Below are 18,324 nucleotides of genomic sequence, written 5' to 3'. Positions count from 1 at the left end.
TTGAAGTGGATGGGCTGCAGCATTTGAAGACGACGAACATAAAGTCAGTGGCCACTTTATCAAGTACTCCTGCTGAGGGTATATTGAGTGTTATTTTGGATGTGCGTGGAATAGTTCCCAACCCCACCCCCTGTATGTTTTCACCAGTGCAGGGGATTTTTTTTTGAACCTTTCAATATTTTTATTAATATTATTTAAATTGCATGAATACAAATACAAAATTCATAAGGATACAATTAAGTAACACAAATTACATTACATTTAAATCACAGTAATATGATCACAGTATCCATATTCCAAAGCAATCATGTAGAAAAAGAGATTGAATTATGAAATTCAATAAAATTGTTTTATTTTATTTCATTAAAAAAATCTATCCCCACTACCAAAATGAACTGGTTGGTAAAAAAAAGACCTTACCATATAATATTATAATAATAATGGCTCAGATCAATACTTTAATAGCAGTTCAGAGATTATGAAAATAACTCAGAAAGGGCCCCCATTACATTAGAAAATCATGTTTAGAATCAGAAATCAAACAATGAATCTTCTCTAGATCAAGGCATAACATAACATCAGATAGCCATTCAGCATGAGTGGGCAGGGCAGCCTCTTTCCACTTGAGCAAGATCAAACTCCTGGCCATAAGAGACATAAAGGCCAATACCCACAAATTAGATGGCTTCAGTTTTGTAGCACTATCCACAACAATACCAATCATGGCAGTCAAAGGATTGGGCTTAAAGCTGACATTGAAATGTGCAGAACAAGTTTGAAATACAGCTTGCCAGAATTTTTTAGGCTCAGAAACAAATGAATTAGTGTGGCCACTCCATTAGTACATCTATCACAGTAAGGGGAAATATCTGCGTAGAAACAAGAGAGCTTGTCTTTAGACATATGAACTCTATGTACCACTTTAAATTGTAATAAAGAATGACGAGCACATAATGATGAAGAATTAATCAATTTTAAAATAATCTTCCAGCTCTCTTCAGATATAAAAATCTATAAATCCTTTTCCCAGTCTCCTTTAATTTTATCTAAAGAAACCTTTCTCAGTCCCAATAGCAGACCATAAATGTAAGATATTGAACTGTTGTCAAAGGGTATCAAATTAAAAATTGTATCTATTATATTCTCATCTGGACTTGCAGGAAATGAATGTAATTGAGATCTTAAAAAATCATCTGTAAGTATCGAAAAACGTGGGTGTTGGAAAGGTTAAATTTTGTTGAAAGTTGTACAAAAGAAGAGAGATTCCCTGCATCAAACAAATCCTGAAATCGTTTAATACCCAATCTATCGCATTCTTTAAAAGATAAGTCAATTATAGATGGTTTGAAAAAACAATTAGAAGAGAATGGACTCGAGAGAGAGAATCTCAATAAACCAAAATGTTTCCTAAACTGTAACCAAATCCTCAAAGTATGTTTGACCACCACATTGTCAGTTAGTTTATCTAAAGATAAAGGAAGCGAGGATCCGAGTAAAGAAATAATGGAAACTTCCATAACAGAGTTGACTTCCAAAGAGACCCATATAGGACAATTCTCATGGTTAATGTAATATATCCAGAACGTAATGTTTCGTATATTAAGAATTAACAATTAAGAAGAAAGAATTGAATCCAAAGAGTCAGAAAAGATTTAGGAATAAAAACAGGCACAGCTTGAAAAAGGTATATAAATTTAGGTAAGATATTCAGTTTAATAGAATTAATTCGGCCAATCACTGATAAAGAGAGAGATGACCAATTAGAAAGTGCTTTTTTAACATAATTCATTAAAGTTAAAAAAATTTCCTTAAACAAATCCTTATAATTCTTAATAATTGTTATTCCTAAATACGTAAATTGTTTTCTTAAAATTTTAAAAGCAAGGTTAATATCAGTTAGTATTAAATTGTTTAAAGGAAATAGTTCACTCTTATGTAAATTTAATTTAAATCCTGAGAACTGACTAAAATTAGTCAGTAAACGGAACACAGATGGTAAAGAGGTTGTAACATGATATAAAAAGCAATAATTCATCAGCATAAAGCGACACTTTATGAATAGTACCTCTCCTTAAAATACCAGTAATCTCTTTAGACTCTCGAAAAGCAATTGCTGAGGGTTCTAATACCAAATCAAAAAGCAGAGGGCTCAAAGGACAACCTTGTTTAGTCCCACGTTGGAGTTTAAAGGGTTTAGAATTCTGAAGATAAGTAAAAACCCAAGCGGAGGGAAATAAATAAAGTAATTTAATCCAACGAATAAAATTAGGTCCAAAATTAAATTTTTCTAATGATGTAAAAAGATAATTCCATTCAACTCTGTCAAAGGCCTTCTCCACCTCCAGGGACAACACGCATTCCGATATTTCCTTAGTTGGAGAATGCATAACATTTAACAAATGGTGTATATTAAAATGGGAATATTGATTTTTAATAAATCCTGTCTGATCATCTGAAACTGTAGAAGATATAATATTTTCAAGCCTGCGAGCCAACACTTTAGATAAAATTTTAGTATCAAAATTGAGTAAAGAGATAGGTCTATATGAAGAACTGTCAGTAAGATTCTTATTCTTTTTAAGAATAAGCGAAAGGGAAGCTTTGTAAAAAGACTGCGGTAACCTTCCTACCTTAAAGGAATCTGTAAGGGTAGAACATAAATGTGGTATAAGCAAGGAGGAAAAAGCCTAATAAAACTCTCCAGAGAATCTGTCGAGTCCTGGCGGTTTCCCAGAATGCAATTCTCGAATAGCCTGGGCAATGTCCTCCTGGGAAATAGCTTGATCCAATTGCCTACGATCATTTATCGAAAGATTAAGAATATTTAATTGATCGAAAACATTATTAATTGCAATATTATCATTAATAGAGTCAGAACTATACAATTTGGAATATAAGTGCACAGTTAACTTAAACTAGTATTATGAACGTCTGTAATGTTCTTCACTTGTTCCAAGCTAGAGTCATGGAGTCAAAGTGTAAAAGCACAGAACCTCTCCATTTGGACAAACCAGTAATTTGAAAGACAAAGGGGTCGGGGAGGGGTTGCTTCGAGGATGCTTCCCCTTCCCCTCCCCCTCACTTTGTCTTTCAAATTACTGGTCTTTCAACTGAACCTACAAGCATTCTTCAAATCCTTCCACCTCCTTCATTCTTCAGTCCTGACCAAGGGTCCCGGCCCGAAACGTCGACTCATCGTTTCCACTGATGCTGCCCGACGTGCTGAGTTCATCCAGCGTACTGTAAGTGTTGCTTTGATCACAGCATCTGCAGATTATTTTGTGTTGAAGAAATATGATCGAAGTGACTTTGACCGTGGAATGATGATTGATGCCAGACAGGGCTGTTTGAGTATCTCAGAAAATGCTGATCTCCTGGAATTTTCATACACAAGTTTCCGGAGATTTTAGAGAATGGTGCAAAAAACTAAAAAATAAAATATCAGCGCGTCAGATCTGTGACAAACACGCCTTGTTAAAGAGAGAAGTCTGAGGAGAGCAGCAGACTGGTTCAAGTTGGGAGGAATGTGACAGTAATTCAAACAACCGTGTGTTATGACAGGGGTGAGTAGAAGCACAACAAATCAAACCTCGAAATGGATCGTCTTTAGCAGCAGGGGACCACAAATATACACTCAGTAGTCACTTTATCAGGTGTAGGAGGTACATGATAAAGAGGCGACCGAAGGTACTGTATATAGAAATATAGAAAACCCACAGCACAATAAAGGCCCTTTGGCCCACAATGCTGTGCCGAACGTGTACTTACTTTAGGAATTACCTAGGGTTACCCATAACCCTCTATTTTTCTAAGCTACATGTACCTATCTAGGTGACTCTTAAAAGACCCTAGTAGATGCCCCCAACAGACTCACAGGACTGCATGAATTGTGTGCATCACATCGTATGAACATTGAGATTGTTGTATCAGGCAGGCACTCTTGTTAGCTGTTTGATGGTTATTTCCCGTAAAGATCTTTGTCTGGAACCTCTGCCCTCTGTACTTTCCTTATGAAACACAATGTGGAGATACTGCAGTGGGTACTCCAGAATGAGAACTTCTTCCATCCTCTTCCTTGAATGCCTCATCACATCAGAAAACAGCTCAGCAAACCACAGTACCAGGTGCTGATGAGAACAAGTGTGCAGATATGAATCACATCCTGTGTTTCACTGGTGGATTAGAGTTTCAACATTTTACAGCAATTCAATGAAGTGCGTAAAAATGTTGTTTAATCATATTTGCTCAAAGCAAAACTCAATCCTGTAAATTGAACTGTGGAATCTTGCAATGTTTACCACTCTGTGCTTTGTGATGCCCAATGATAGTGTAAGGCTCCATTTTAAGGCAATCCATCCCATCAGTGGGGTAACTGAATCTGGAAGTATCTGTGGCTAATCAACACTCATGAGATAACCGTGACCTGAAGAGGTTAGGAACTCAAAACAGACTCTGGTCATATTGCATCACTTTCTCACAAATCAGGTGAAGGACGTTATGTCACCTGATCATTTGTACCTGATTAGGAGTAAGTAATTACGTTTTCGAACTTCATGATTACAACAATGGAGTTCTTCTTCTGTCATTTTTAAATAAGATGGTTTATTGTACAATTTTGGGTTACAGTCACAGATCAGCTTTGATGTACACCACATCTCCTGTTTGGAATTTCACAACCCGTTGACTGATACAAGATGCAACAAGTTGTGCATCACTCATTTTATTCAGCTCCCTATATTACTTTCTATTGCTCTTTGTCCTTTAACACCTTTCTACAGTGACATCAATAGTACCATATTGAATAATTCTTCACAGCAATCGCTGTGTAGCAATATTTCTGAACACAAAAGCAAAGTAAGATAGTGGCATGTTCAATTGTTGTGGCTTCTATGAGCTCAACCAAATGTATTATTGCCCATTTTAAATGTAGTTTTTACAAACACCAGAGCCTGCTGGACATTAACAATATTTCTGAACACACAAGCAAAATAAGATGGTGGCATTTTCGATCATCGTGACTGTATTTTATTAATATCTTAAATATGTTATAGGTACTTTGTGCCGTGTGTGAATATTGGTACTATGTTTTGTACCTTGGCCCCAGAGTAACACTGTTTCATTTGTCTGTATTCATGCATATTCATGTATGGTGGCTGATTGACAATAAAACTTGAACTATGAACCATGAATATGTACCTATCTGAAATGAAATCTTTGAATAATACAAATACCCAGTATGTCCGACAGCTTCTGAAGAGATAAAAGTCAAGCTAATACTTCATAAATGTGTTCTGATGGAATATCAGAATGAGCAATCAACTGCTTCTCTTTCCTGAAGATTCACAGCTGCAGACAACAAAGGGAAGTCCAGGAGCCTGAATGTTATCTATTTCCCATAAATGCATTTCAGTTTGAAACAAACCCCTTTCTTGATAATATCAGTTTATGAAGAAGCATCTTAATTGATTAGCATTGATTGGTTATGAGAATAAAAAACATCTGCGGGCATTTGAATCCATAGAACAAAGTTTAACCATGTAAAAGGGTGTTAATCATTTCAGAGGTATGTAAGGGTTAAATTTTTAGCTGTGGTGATGAAGGAAGCATTGGGAAAACTGCCACTATATTGATATCCTTGAGGGTAACATGTTGGAGAAGGAATTCAAAAATCAAAGTCACTGCCTTGAAGGATGACGACATTGTCTTGTTATTTTTTATCTTCACGGAGACAGCAGTTGAATTCTCACAGCACAAAGTGGGCAGAAAAACTAATATTTGTTCTTGATGCAAAATTGCAGCACAGTCAGTGTAATCTGGGAGTCTTCACTTTACCTCCTGGACCACCGTGCTGTGAGGATCAGATTCTTCACGTCTCTGGAAAAGGCAATGATCAATCCATGAGAATTTTTGACAATGGGATCTCTGCTCTATTTCACTCACTACGAAATTCCGTCTGAAACAAGCATTCTATACATTGACATTAAGCATTCCACACACAAGAGAGCATGTCAAAGCTGAGTTATATCATGAGCAGTATATTTGAAAGTGATTCCACTGATATCCATAAGCCTACCTCAGTTTCTCTTGTGAACCACAGGACTGAACTCGTGCTGAACATCAGGAGAGCGAAGAGCAGCCAACGGCCCACCTTCCATATCATGAAACTGAGCAAAGGGGAAGAGATATAGAATCAGTGCAAGGAAATGGGGCAGCATTGTGTTTCAATCATTTGCCTCCTGTTTCTGCTGTAATCTCGGTGGAGTGGAGTGAGGTAAAGCAGCTGAGCCGGGGGAGTTCAAACAGGAGAATAAACGAGTGTTCAACTGAGAGAGAGAAAATAACCTGTGATCGTCAGTTACAGACCTAATTACTGGGACATGACTGCTGGGAAAATGAGGACTGCGAATCAGAAATTGCAAAGTAAAAATAAATTTTGTGAAGGAAGAGAAAGAAATGGTGAAGTGCAGAGGTGCGACGATGATAAAGAAATACAATTGAAGGAAGTGGACACTGCCGTAAGGAAGACAGTGATAGAGTGCACATGGATAGATGTGAAAGATAATAAATGATGCGTGACTGATGGTGAAAGGGAGAAGGGACGTGAAATAATGCAGAAAAATTAGAATGATTAATATGGAGTTGTGGGGCGGAAATACATCTCTACCAGAGGTGTAAGACCCGAAGACAAAGGAGCAGAATCAGGCCATTCATCCCATCGAGTCTGCTCTGCCATTTCGTCACGGCTGATCCTGGATTCCACTCAGCTCCATACACCTGCCTTCTCGCCATATCCTTTGACGCCCTGCCCCATCAGGAAACGATCCACTTCGGCCTTAAATATACACACGGACTTGGCCTTCACCACAATCTGTGGTTCAGCATTCTACAGATTTACTACTCTCTGGCTAAAAATTTCCTCCTTACCTCCGTTCTAAAGGGTCAGAGCTGAATTTTGAGGCTGTGCCCTCTAGTTCTGAATAGCCCCCACCATAGGAAACAGCCTCTCCACATTACCCCTATCTAGTCCTTCCTGCATCTGGTAGGTTTGATGAAATCCCCATACATTCTTCTGAATTCCATTTAGTACAGTCCCAAAGCTGCCAGAGGGTCCTCATATGTTATGTCCTTCATCCCAGGAATCATCCTCGTGAACTTGTCTGGATTTTCTCCAAAGACAACATATTCTTTCTGAGATATGGGACCCAAAACTGTAGAGAATATTCAAGTCCAAGTGCAGCCTGATTAGTGTCTTATAAAGACTCAACATTATCTCTTTGCTTTTATATTCTCTTCCCCTTGAAAGAAATAACAAAATTGCATTTGCCTTCTTTACCACAGTTTCAGCCTGTAAATTAACCTCTGGGAGTCTTACACGAGGTCTCCTAAGTCCCTCTGCAACTATGATGTTTGAAACTTCTCCCCAGTTAGATAACGGTGCGCACTATTGTTCCTTTTAAAAAAATGCGTTATCATACATTTCCCCACACTGTATTCCATCTGCCACACTCTGCCCATTCTTCCAATTTGGACTAAGTCCTGCTGCAATCGCTTTGCTTCCTCAGCACTACCTACCACTGCACCTACCTTTCTACCATCAGCAAACTTTGCCACAAAGCCGTCAACTCTGTTATCTAAATCATTGACAAACAAGTTTAGGCTAACTGAGCTATGATTTCCTTTCTTTTGCATTCCTCCTTTCTTAAAGAATGGAGTGACAGTTGCAATCTTACATTCCTCTGGGACCATGCCAGAATCAAGTTATTCTTGAACGATGATGACCAATGAATCTATTATCTCTTCTGAAATCTCTCTCAGGACTCTGGGATGTAGTCCATCTGGTCAAGGTGTCTTATCCATGTTAATACCTTTGAGTTTGCTTTGCACTTCTTTTCCTTTCTAATAGCAATGGCACTCACTCCTGCTCCCTGACACTCACGGACCTCTGGCACACTGCTAGTATCTTCCACAGTGAAGACAGATGCAAAGCACCTATTAAGTTCATTTGCCATTTCTTTGCCCCCCCATTATTAGCTCACCAGCATAATTTTTCAGTTGTCTAATATCACCTCTCTCCTCCCTTTTACTCTTTATATAACTGAAAAACTTTTGGTATCCTGCTTTATATTATTGACTAGTCTGCCCTCATATTTCATCTTTTCACTTCTTATCGCTTTCTTAGTTGCCTCATTTTGGATTTTAAAAGCTCCCCAATCATCCAGCTACCCACTCACCTTTACTACCTTATATGCTCTTCCCTTGGCTTTAATGCAGCCCTTAACTTCATTTGTCAGCCACAGTTGCCTACGGCTGCCATTTGTAAATTCTTCCTCTGTGGGACATATCTATACTGTGCCCTGTGAACTATTCTCAGAAAATTCAGCCATCTCTGCTCTGCCGTCAACCCTGCCGGCATCTCCTTCGATCCACCTGCACAAGCTCTTCTCTCATGTCTCTGTAATTCACTTTGCGATACTGATACATATGAGTTATGCTTCTTCCTCTCAAATTGCAGTGTGAATTCAATCATACAGTCGACCTTCACTAATCCCACAACCTGTATCCGGTTCCTTCGATAACCTGGCACTGATTATCCTTAATGTGATCCTTCTGTAATTCGGCATTTTCACTCCTTAGGTCCCAATGGTGCATGATTAATGAAAGTTGACCTGTATTATGATCACTGCCTCCTAAGGCTTCCTTTACATTAAACTCCCTAATAAGATCTAGGTTACTATACAACACCCAATCTAAGGTGCTCCTTCCTTCTGCTAGTCTGTTGGTCACCCTTGCCCCTTGGGCAAGGTGTAGCATTTGCTTAACTCTACAGATGAGGGTGGCATGAAGCCATTGGACAGGTGCTGGATGGTCATATGAGCAGCTGGCTATGCGACCAATGATGCCAGGGAGACAATCTCTGAAGTGTCTTGATAATGGCTGGGATAACCTGTCTTATAAAGACACTGCCCATAAGAGGTCAATGGTAAACAACTTCTTTGGAAAAATTTGCCAAAAACAATCATAGTCTTGGAAAGACCATAATCATCCAAGTCATACAACACGCCACAAAACAAATGAATGAATATGAAACTGAGAAAGATAATCATTGTTGATCAGGAAAAAAAATCTCATTATTCCTGGACTGGTGTTTATGTGGGGATGGAGGAATTAGGTTCAACAAACTTCAGTACAAATCCAAAAGCCAATAGAGAATTTGTAAATTGAAACAACTGCAGGATCAATCAACCAGAGCATGCATAAAAGCAAAAAGATGTTCAAACAATAAAATGTATGTTATCGTGATTTAAAAAATGATGTGGGCATAAAACAAATTAATGCATTAGGAAAAAAACAAATGTTGAGCAGTTCTGCATAAAGATTTGGAAGATAAAGTGTGCAAGAAGAAGGCAGAAGACTCAGAATGCTTGGTCTCAGAGAACATTCAGCATAATATCAGCAAGGGCCAAACATAGAACTAGCAATGAGAACATTGTACCATTAAGCAAAACTGAATCAAGTGATTTACCTTGCAGATGACACTGTTGTAAATGAATATTCACGTCCTGTTGAGTCAAGGAATGAAAATTCAGTCTCACGTGGATGTGTTTTCCAAATGTTATCAAGCAGTAGCGCATGACGACATATTTGGCAGATAAATGTCATTAACATCAGAGAGTTATACAACAGGATCACATTTCTGTTCTCAATGACAAAGCGACTCTAGTTTATTACAAAATGCTGGAGGAACTGGTCAGATCTGGCAGTATCTACAGAAATGTATAAACAGTCGACATTTCTGATGAGGGTCTTAGCCTGAAACATCAACTGTTGATTTCATTCATAGATGCTGCCTGGCCTGCTGATTTCCTCCACAATTTTATATATGTTGCTCTTGCTGTCCAGCATCTGCAGAATCTCTTCTATTCCTGTTCTAATATTGGTCAGACAAACGTCATTGAACATCGAAGTGTTATACTGTAAGGGAACAGGCCCTTCAGCTCAACTCATTCACACTGACCAGCCTGAGCTCGTCATTCCACCTGGTTGTATTAGTCCCATTTCCCTTTTCTATATATGTGCTAGTATAGAAATCTTCTATTCATTTTTACTGTACTCACTTTTCCCTGTTCCTCTAGCAGCTCACTCCATATACCCACTACTCTCTGTGTGAAAAACATGCCCCTAAGCTCTTGTTAAATCTGTGAATGTTCACATTATCAATTCCCCTCGTGAATTTTCATAATAAAGAATCAAAGTACTTTCTTCGACTTGGAGCACAGTTATTTGGAAATGCATCATACAGTGTCGAGTCCCACCTCTCTTGAGTTTTTGGTTTGTAAAGTAACCACTACATTGCCAATGACATAAAAATGTCTGGGTCGATGATGATATCAGGGCTCCCCAACTGTACATAGATAGATGAATGTGGAGCCAAAACATGGAGAATAGGACAGTATGAGGTTATGACCCTCAGTGTAAGGAACCTAAAAATAGACTGTTATCTACAATACAGTATTATAAAAAAAACTGTAAATGAGTGAAAAAAGGCATCCAGGTGTCTTATGAACAAATGGAAAAAAAGTTTTTGCATGACAGTTTGGAAGAAAAGCAAATGGTGTACAGTCCTTTATTGCAAAAGGTTTGGAGTTTCGACAGAATGAATTCTTGTTGCACTGCAGGCGGTGTTGTTGAGACCATGTCTGGAGTACTCTGCGTAATTTTATTCATTCAGTTTAAGGATGGATATACTGATTGAAGGAAGTTCAGTATAGATTTATTGGGATGACTCCTGACTATTGGACCCACAGCTCAAATCTGCAAATTAAATTTGCCGACAACATTACACTGATTGGCCTTATCTCAAATAATAACAAGACAGCCTACTGAGAAGAAGTCATCACCCTGACACAGTTGTATCAAGAAACAAATCTCTCCTTCAATGTCGCAAAAACAAAGAAGCTGGTTGTGGTCTGCAGGAGAAACGGAGACAGTCTCACCCATATTGACTTCAATGGATCTGGGGCTGAGAGGGTAAACAGCTTTAAGTTCCTCAGTATACACATCACCGAGGACCGGCTGTGTGGTGAAAAATGCACAACAGGACCTCTTTCAAATCAGACTGTTGAAGAGGATTGGCATGAGTCCCCAAATCCTAACGACTTTCTGCAGGGGCACAACTGAGAGCATCCTGACTGGCTGCATCACTGCTATGGATGCAAACTGTACTTCACTCAATCACAGAGTTTGGTGCGGACAGTCCAGCGCATCAGTGGATGTGAACTCCCCACTATTCAGGACATTTACAGTGTCAGGTGTGGACTCAAAGGATCCATGGGGACCCAAGTCAACCCAATTACGAACTGCTCCACCTGCTACCATCCGAGAAATGGTACCACCGCATTAAAACCAGGATGAACAGTCCCTGGGACAGCTTCTTCCACCAGGCCATTAGCCTGATGAATTCACACTGATACAATTGTATTTCTATGCTATATTGACTGTCCTGTTGCACATACTATTTTCTACAAATGAATATAAATTGCACATTGCAGATTCAAACAGAGACGCAACATAAAGGTTTTTACTCTTCGTGTGTGATGGATAAGGAAGAGAGTCAATTCAATTCAATTCAATTGATGTTGGAGACTAAAGCTGACAAGGCATTTTGTAGCTTCATAAAACTTTGGATAGGTCATATCGAAAACAATAATATGTAGTTCTGTTTGCAACCCTGTGGAAAGGATGTGGATGTTTAGGAGAGGGTAAATGCTTTGCTAATAGTCTACGTAAACAACATCCACTGTCTTGCCTTTATCCACTTTCCTGGTAACCTTCTCGATAAAATCTATAAGTTTGATTAGACATGTACTACCACACACGAAGCCATGCTGACTATTCTTAATCAGCCCATGTCTATCCAAATATGATATATCTATCTGCTCAGTTAGAATACATTCCAATAATTTTCCTGCAACTGATGTGAGATGTGAGATTCACTGCCCTACAATTTCCTAATTTATGCTTAGAGCCTTTTTTAAACAGCAGAACAGTATTGGCTACTCTCCGATCCTCTGGTACCTCTCCGGTTGCTAAGAATAGTTTCAGTATGTCTGTCAGGGACCAGGTATTTTCTGCACGTGTCTCCCGTCAGGTCTGAGGGAACACCTTAGCAGGCCCAGGTGATATTTCCACACTGATATGCCTCAGGATGGGAAACACCTCCTCCTCTGACAGGGTGACATTTCATGGAGTTCGGAGGCAGGAAAATGTGCTGAGCTTTCCATTGGAAATTGGTGTCCCATCAGTGGGTCAGACCCTGCACTGGGTGAGAGCAACATGAGCGGGGTTTCTTTACCCTTGTCTACTCCCTGCAGGGCTCTGCACTGCTGTGGAGCCTCCGGATATTCCTGCCGCCCTGACTCTTCCCAGAGAAAATATGAATCAGGCATTTCATTGGAGACATCAAGTCAATCAAAAAGAAACCTACCGTCAGATACTTGTAGATGCATGTCAAACACTGGATGATTGCCAGATGTTGTAATTCCACATCTGTAATGTCCTGTATCATTAGAGACAAGATTCTCCATAGTTACAGTAAATATTCCCTGGGTTGTGTTATCTCTGATTGTCATTCTTCCATACTGCTCATTTGCCCCATTTGTATTCACTGACGATGTGCATTGATGACCCCACATGCGGCACAAATACTTTGTGTGTGAACGGTACATTGGTGCATAGTGACAATCGATTGTGATCGCTCTTCCCACAACTCCTCTTACTTTATCTTCTGCCCATAAGGCACCTGAAACTGAGGGAGAAGTTTCTCAGAAAATGCACAGGTAAAATCAAATCAACACAGGGAGATTCAAGATTCTAGATGGTTTCAATGTCATTTCCTGTACAAAGGTGTAAAGGAGTACAAAATCATTATCACACTGAATCTGACACAAAAGATAAGAAATGCAATCATCATAATAAAGATATTTAATTTAAAACTGTCACTGTGTCCTAAGGAAACTGCTACACTGTCAATTGGTGTAATTGAATTCCACATTGACTGAGAAGATAACAGCATCGAAAACACAAAATAATCTGCAGATGCTGGGATCAAAGCAACACTTACAACATGCTGGAGGAACTCAGCAGGTCAGGAAGCATCCGTGGAAACGATGAGTTGACTTTTCGGGCCGGAACCCTTCGTCAGGACTGAAGAGGGAAGGGGCAGAGGCCCTAGCATCGTCCCTCATCTCGTGCTCACACCTCTTCACAAGTAACGATTCTTATTTGATTGGAGTCATCATTATCACTGCCCAATAATGTCTCAGTGTGTTTCCACATTTCAGAGTCAATAGATTACTGATCCAGTCCCATTCCAGGCAGGTGAGCACAAGATCAGTGGGGGGTTAACTTTCTGGAGGCAATTGTGTGAAACAAGATCTCCTTGAATTTACAAAGGCAAGATCTGATTTGGGATAGTCAACATGATATTGTGCATGGGAAATCCTCTCCCAAAAATATTTGACTGAGTTTTTTTTGAGAGATAATCAAAGGAACTGATGAGGACAGGACCTAAGTGTTTATCTGTTTTGTTTAGCAGGGCTTATGACCGTACCTTGCATAGCAGACTGATCTGTAATGTGAGATCACATGGTAACCTAGCTGGATGGATATTGAATAGGCTTGACGGAAGGATACAGACTGGTAGTGGAGTGTTGGTTTTCTGACAACATCAGACTTTATCACCAGTGGTGTGCCATCAGGATCAGTGTTGTATTTGTTAACCACTCTTATTTGTCGTCAATATTAATAATTTGGAATGAAAATGTAGGTGGCATGATTAATAAGTTATGGGTGACACTGCAGTGTGGTGGAGAGTGGAAAGAGTTGTGTAAGTTTACACGAGGATCTTGAAAATGAGCCGGTGTTCAGCCCCATTACTCAGTGCCAGCAAGCTGCCCCCTCCCCACCTGAGCCTGTATTGTCCGCTTGCATTTGACCCATCTCCCTCTCTTCTCGGTCCTACCATCAGGTGGAAGGTGCAGGAGTCTTGGGCCCCACACCACAGGGTTCATAATAAACAGTTGTTGTCCTGCAGCTATCAGGCTCCTGGATTAGTTTCACTCGCCTCAGCACTGAACTGACTCTGTAGCTGCGGACTCGCTTTCAGAGACTCTGCCTCTCATCTTCTATGTATTATTTGTTTACGTATTTTTATTATTTGCACGATTCATCATCGCTTGCACATTGGCTTTTTGTCAGTCTTTGTTGTGTGTGGTTTTACATGGATTCTATTGTGTTACTTTGTTTTGTGGGCAACGGTAGGGTGCATGATCACAGTCTTTATCCTGGGTGTGGGAGTTGAAAACTAGAGACACTCGGCTTAAGGAGTGAGGGGAAATTCTTAGAGAGCCTGGAGCAGCCTTGCTTTACACACAGAGCAGTGTGTGCGTGGAAAAGGCTGCCAGAGGAAGTACTAGAGATGGTTACAAATACACTATTTAAAATACATTTGGACAAGCTCATTAATAGGCAAGTTTTAGAAGGATACGAGACAAATGCAATGAAATGGGAGAAGCTCAGGAAGATACTGTGGTCTGCATGGATGATTTGGGGTGAAACTCCTGTGTCCATAACCTATAACTCCCTGACTCTGCAGCATCCTCTCTAAACTGGAACATGCTTTTAAAAGGATAAATTCAGAATTCTATTTCATTGCATAGATGTGACAGCTTATGGGATCACAGCCAATCAGATTGCACTTCAATCTCAAAAATCAAAGTTCAAAGTATACTTATTATCAAAGAATCTATACCATATACAACCTTGAGATTCACCTCCTTCCAGGCAATCACAAAAAAAATAGAACACCCAATATACAGAAGAAAGAGAAATCAAAGTAAGCAAATAACATTTGGAACTGAAATTCACAAAACTGAGGCCACAGCCAAGAAGCCAGTCATCACTGTAGCCAATTAATGAGGCCATTAATTGCCAACCACAGCCTCAGTTCAGCATAAAGACACGTAAACCTTGCTGTGCAGAAAGCTGAACACCAGCCCATTCCTCACCTTGGAATGACATTCCTTTAGTGATTAAAAGGGACTTGAAAGTTTGTTATCCTTGTTGTAATCATGAAATGCAGCAGCCTTGTTCACAGAAGAAATGGATTTCCTTCTCATGTCTCAAAGTGAGTGAGGTTTTTTATTTAACAAACAAAAACCCAGTTTCAGCGGTTGGTAATTTACCTGGGATGCTCAGATATTCAAAAGCTAGAGACGACCAAAGACAATGAGACCATTAGACATAGGAGGAGAATTAGGCCATTTGGCCTATACAGTCTGCTCCACTATTCCATCAAGGCTGACTTATTATCCCACTCAATTCCATCCTTGGCATTTCTCCCCGTAATCTTTTGATGCCTTTCCTAAACAAGAAACTATTAAGTACGCTTTAAATATACTCAATGTCTTGGCCTCAAAAGCCATGTATGGTATTGAATTCCACAGATTCAACACCCTCTGGTTACAGAAATTCCTCCTCATCTCTGTTCTAATGTACAGAGTCTATACATCTTCCATGTGGAATGTATAGGGTCTCCCCGAGTGGTCCTGTTTCCTCCCACAGTCCAAAGACATACTTATTAGGATAACTGCTCTTTGCAGATTGCCCTGTGATTATGTTACAGTTAATTGGGTTTGTCGAGAGTTCACTCGGTGTTGTGACCCAAAGGGCTGGAAGGGCCTATTCTGTACTCTATCGGTAAATAAATAAAATAAAGGGACGCCCTTGCATTCTGAGGCTGATTTTTCAGGATGATTTCCCCATAAGGAAACCACTTTTGATCATATACCTCCAAGTACCCCAAAATCCTGTTCTTAATAATAGACTCCCACATCTTCACAACTACTAAAGTCATGCTAACTGGTTGACAATTTCCTTCCTTTCGCCTCCCTCCTTTCTTAAAGAGTATGGTGATACTTCCAATTTTCCAATCCTTTGAACATTCCAGTCTAATTATTCTTGAAAGATCACCACTAATGCCTCCACGATTTCTTTAAATAACTCTTTCAGTAACTTGGGATGTAGTACATCTAGTCCAAATGACTCATCTACTTTCAGATCCCTCAGCTTCTCAAGCACGTTTTGCTTAGTAATAGCAACAACACTCATCTCTGCCCCTGCCATTGCCAAATTTCTGTCATTCCCACTAATATTTGCAATATTATAAGTCCTTCCCTTTGCTTTTATGAGAATCAGAAGTCGATACCAGTCTGGACTTTTCAATGTAAAGCCAGAAGTATTAATGGAATGCTCTCAATTTGTTGAGATGCGCAAGTCCAACTATGTTTGAGATGCTCCATATCTTCCAGGAGCAAGTGACAGACTTAACTGTTCACTGCACTTTAGTTCTACCCCATGGAGGCTGCAATGTGCAGCTTCCACAAATGCAAAGAAATTCCTTACCCTCACGCGAGGTATAAGAGCAGCAGTAACAGAGTAATAAAAAGAAATATTTAAATGTATCCTCCCTTGAAATTAGAACTTACTAGTGCCATTGATTTCTGTCACGTAACTGCAGATCTCTCCGTTGTTGAAGACTGTCACTTTAACCATTGCACTGGATTTCGCTCCAAGCCAATTTGAGGCACTACAGTAATATTGATGGTGTGTGTGATTGAAGGATTGACAATGCAGAGTCAGTTCATTGGTATTTGAGATGTTCGGATGCACAGATGAGGTTTGTTCATACCATCTGTATTGAATGGGAAGGGATCCCTGGAGAGACTCACAGGAAAGTGACACTGAGCCGCTGAGACGTGAGACATTTGCTGGTGACAGATATCGAAGCACAGGAACAGACACGCGTTCTGTGGGAAAGAATTAAACATTCGGACACTGAATGAACATCTAAATATCATACACTCTTCTGCCACTTTATTAGGTACAAATATTAACCTGATCACTAATGCAAATATCTAATTAGTCAATCAGACCATCAGCAACTCAACTCATCAAAGCATGCAGAAATATTCAAGAGTTTCAGTCAATGTTCAGGCCAAACATCAGAATGCAGAAGTCATGTGATCTAAGTGCCTTTGACCATGCAATTATTGCTGGTGCCAGACGGGGTAGTAAATATCTAAGGCACTACTAACCTCCTGGGATTTTCACACACAACTGTCTCTAGAGTTTACTGAGAATGGTACGAACAACATGAAAAAACATCCAGAGAGCAGCAATTCTGTGAACAAAAGTGCTTTATTAATGAAAGAGGTCAGAGGAGAATGGCCAGACATGTTCATGCCGACAGAAAGGTGACAGGAATTCAAATAACAGTGGGTTATGACAGCGGTGTGCTGAAGAGCATCTGAAGGTACAACATGTCAAAGCTCGAAGTGGATGGGCCACAAAAGCAAAAGACCATGAACATACACTCAGTGGCCACTCTATTATGACAGGAGGTTTAAAGGCAGCAACTTGGGAGATATCTGTCACATGTTTGGTGGCTTTCAGGAGAGAATGAAATTGTAACTGGGTTCAGTGACCTGCCGTATAGAGGGAAACATTTGGTACTGATATTAATGCAGAGATAGTGAGGAATGGACAGTGTCTGACAAAGATCATGAGACATTTATTTTATGGAAGGCACAAATCAATCACTGAGAAACCTACCATCATTTACTTTTAGTTCTAAATTAAATCTCGAATCGGGACCTGTTGTTGAAATTCCACAGCTGTACCATCCTGAATCTCCAGGGTGAAGATTCTCCACAGTAACAGTAAATTTTCTCCGTTCCGGGTTATCTGTGATTGACACTCGTCCACTCCGTCCGTGTTGCCCATTTGTTTCCACTGAAACTGAACAACTGACGGTCCATCCATGGCACCAATACTTTTGTGTGTGAGCGGTACTTTTCTTCATAGTGACAATCAATTGTGATCGCTCTTCCCACAGCTCCTTTTACATATTTCTCTGCCCACAATGCACCTGAAACTGAGGGAGGCATTGTCAGATGTGAGGGAAAGGAACAATTTAATACAACAATTATTTTTGAACATGACGGTAAAAACAGGTGCAGGTCACGTACAGCATGTGGTCCATGACACCACAGCCAATGATTCTGGTGTGAAGTGCAGTCAGTGCTATTACTGTGTCAGCTGTGTCAGTGCTGTCTCCCCTGTGTCAGTACATTGTGAGTTCACTTCCCACTCCAGAGTCCTGAGCAGAGACCCAGGGCTGACCATCCAGTGCACTACTGGGGGAGAGCTGTAGTGTAGCCAGAGGGTGTTGACTCTATGGAATTCAATACCATACACGGCTTTTGA

General features: G+C 39.9%; 1 pseudogene; it reads right to left on the bottom strand.

Moving 5' to 3' along the window:
- Positions 1 to 5,823: 5,823 nt before the first annotated feature.
- Positions 5,824 to 18,005, bottom strand: LOC134355858 (uncharacterized; annotated as a pseudogene).
- Positions 18,006 to 18,324: the final 319 nt, after the last annotated feature.

Source organism: Mobula hypostoma, chromosome 13, assembly GCF_963921235.1.
Source record: "Mobula hypostoma chromosome 13, sMobHyp1.1, whole genome shotgun sequence".
Lineage (NCBI taxonomy): Eukaryota > Metazoa > Chordata > Chondrichthyes > Myliobatiformes > Myliobatidae > Mobula > Mobula hypostoma.
The sequence above is the reverse complement of the archived record's forward strand: the minus strand, read 5'-3'. Positions and strand labels throughout refer to the sequence as shown.